General features: G+C 36.7%; 1 long non-coding RNA gene across 1 annotated transcript; it reads right to left on the bottom strand.

Moving 5' to 3' along the window:
* Window positions 1–2,368: 2,368 nt before the first annotated feature.
* On the bottom strand, window positions 2,369–2,815 carry LOC107101067. The gene is made up of 3 exons (XR_001482060.1): window positions 2,746–2,815; window positions 2,586–2,636; window positions 2,369–2,514 (listed from the first exon to the last, which is right to left on the bottom strand). It is a non-coding gene; the product is annotated as an uncharacterized LOC107101067 (long non-coding RNA).
* Between the last annotated feature and the right edge of the window lie 149 nt (window positions 2,816–2,964).

The raw sequence follows: 2,964 nt of genomic DNA, 5'->3' as shown, positions 1-2,964 counted from the left end.
GGGATCAAACCAGGTACTTGCAACCTTCTCAGAGCACAAGCGCACTGCTCTGGTCCACTAGGCCAACACTCCCACACTTATCAATCTATATATGCGAATGTGCTAGCAACATATAAGATTTGCATCTTTGAAGTACAAGGCGGCTTCACGAAGTAATCGACTCTGGGAGGCTGAGCACTTTTTAGCTGTTTTATTTATTTTTTCAAAGATGCTCATAATCTTATCTTCAGCTTTACAATTATGCATTGTTTTATGTTCGTCTTTTACATAAAATCTCAGTTGAGTAAATTTGAAGCTGCAACGTGACAAATTGTGGAAAGTCTATTGATTGTCAATGCCTTTGCAAGGTGCTGTATGAAACATTAGTGGAAAAAGATATTCCCTTGGTGTTACAAACTTCATTGCCCTGCAGTGGCAGGAGCCTGGTATCCTTTATCAGTCTGCTGTGTGCACTTACAGCAGAGCCGTCCAGAATCCAAAGCATCTACTCTACTCTTTCTATGTTTCACCACATCAGACACAAATAATAAGATATCCTGTTACCCGGCTGACGTCTCATCAAGCCTCATATCTGTGCCACGGCCAGGTCTCTTTTAGAAAATCTATCATGTGTACGAATGGATGTTTGCTGCTGCAACCATCCTTCACAGAAGTTAAATGCACAGGGGGCCACGGCTACACCTGCTGGGTTCTCTGGATAAAAATGAGCTTCTGGGTCTCATATTAGTCATGTTTTCTTTTTCACACACTGTCCTAGATTTATGAGTAAAGATTGATTGTTAGGTTTACAAACAACTTTAAAAAAAGATCATATAAAATGCCTCAGGACTTTAGCTAGGAGGTTTTAAAATTAGGTTTAGACAAATTGCATCTTTTTGCTAATTAAGGTTGTTGGTGGAGCTTTTTGGTCCCATGGGATATTTGTTAAATTGTAGAAATATTCAACGTAGTCTGCATCTGGATTCTTTGTGGTTTTTAGCTGATTTAGCAAAAGCCACAGTGACCTTCTCCAGGTGTAAACAAAAACGAGCAGAAAAACAGGGAATGAAAAGCAGCAATAGAGACTGTTTCAAAACTGGTGTTTCTGACATTTTTTTCTGTTGGGAAAGCAATTAAAACCAAAATGGGACATTCACTGAAACACACAGACCTGCGAGAGGATGGGAGCATAAAGCCCGAGATGGCAGACTCATTCACATTTCATCAATCCTACTCTCACTCGGTTCAGTCATTCACAGACCCCATTATTCACAAAATAAAGTGTGGGAGAGAGAACTCCAGTGATAAATGTAGTTTTGAAAAGATGAAACTGATTCTAAGCTTCACACTCTGTCCCAGAAGACAAAATAATTAAACATCTGAAGTTTTTGATATTTAGCCAGGCTCTCTAGAAGCAGATTTAAGGAACTGAAAAAAGGAAAAAATTCATAAGCAGAGAAGTTAGCAAATATCAACAACTAATAAATGCTCTTGCAAAATTGATCTGCCTTAGTGCTATAATCCTTGATAAAGATCCATCCATCCATCCATCCATCCATCCATCCATCCATCCATCCATCCATCCATCCATCCATCCATCCATCCATCCATCCATCCATCCATNGTGCAGCCTGCTAAAAACAATGTTTTCAACTACTAACATTTTAAACACTTGGAACTTTATTTAAATAACCTTTAATGAAACAATCATAACAACACCAGCTTCAGTAGAGAGAATTATCTTTAATGACTAAAATATCAATGAACTGTAACCCTAACATCATTTATCGTTTCTAGTGATTTTATACTGATACTGATTTTTCTTACTTTTTTGGAAAGCCTGTCATACTGATTCTGGACTAAAGCCATTTATAGGCGTTTTTAGCCTGTTTTTGGGGGGTGCTAAAACCCCTCTTAATGGAATCAAAATACCCCTAAAATCCAATATGTTTTTTATACTGTATGCATTAAAATAAATTTCATAATCTTGCTAATATGGTGTAAAAACAATATATTGCTTCATTATCAAATATGTTTCAAAATATGAATACTTAAGAAATTTAAAAAAACAAGTAAACAAGCATGATGGGGCTAAACTAAAATCTTGAGCAACACTTTGAGGGAATCACTGCAATAAAGAGTTTTCTGAAATTAAGCAGATTTCTGCACCTGTTGACATGTATGTTGGTGAAATGTTACTGAACATGGTAATCTACTGTAATAGGACTGTTTTCTTTTCTTATTGAAAATCAAAACTTTATTAGTAATAAAGAGAATGTCTATGTAAATAGCAATTAAAAAAACAGACTTTGTTGCTGCTTTGATTGAACAGTACCTAGAATCCAAACCAGAGAAAAAAAAAAGAGGAATCTAAAAGCTAAATGCAGGAGAAGCTAACATTATGGTCCTTTAATCACTTCTCAGAATCAGATAAAATGCACGAAGACGACCTTCCTGTCTATTAGTTCTCATCAACCTTGTCCTGATCCTTGATAGAAGCTTGTTGAGGAAGGACGTATTCCTCTGAAGGTTCCCCTAAAATAAACATACAGCATCTTTAATCTCATCTTAGAGTGTTTTAAATCTTTCAGCAGCTCAAACTGCACCTTGTTCAGCATCTGTAGAGCCTCTCATGGGTTCATACTCTGAAGCATCACCTGTCATATTGAAGAAGTAAACTGTTACTCATCTCATTCATGAGTGTTTATAGCTTTCCTTCATGTTCTTGATCACAAAGACTAAAAATGAGCAAGATAGAAACCTGACCAGCAGCAGGTGAGGAGTGGGGATGCTGCTGACTCTCATCCTGGTCGACTGCTGCAGGATGTTTGAGCCTGGAGTGAATAAAGATGCTTATTAGCAACAAAAATCTATTTCAGTATAAGATCATATTTAGAAATAAAAACGTCAAACATACTCAAAACATACATCTGTAAAGTAGAAAAGAATTACGAGAACTCCATAAAATAAACTAAACCACATCAT

This window comes from Cyprinodon variegatus, unplaced genomic scaffold (genome assembly GCF_000732505.1).
Source record: "Cyprinodon variegatus isolate N-32 unplaced genomic scaffold, C_variegatus-1.0 Scaffold1049, whole genome shotgun sequence".
Taxonomy (NCBI): Eukaryota; Metazoa; Chordata; class Actinopteri; order Cyprinodontiformes; family Cyprinodontidae; genus Cyprinodon; species Cyprinodon variegatus.
This window is presented reverse-complemented; position numbering and strand designations above follow the sequence as displayed.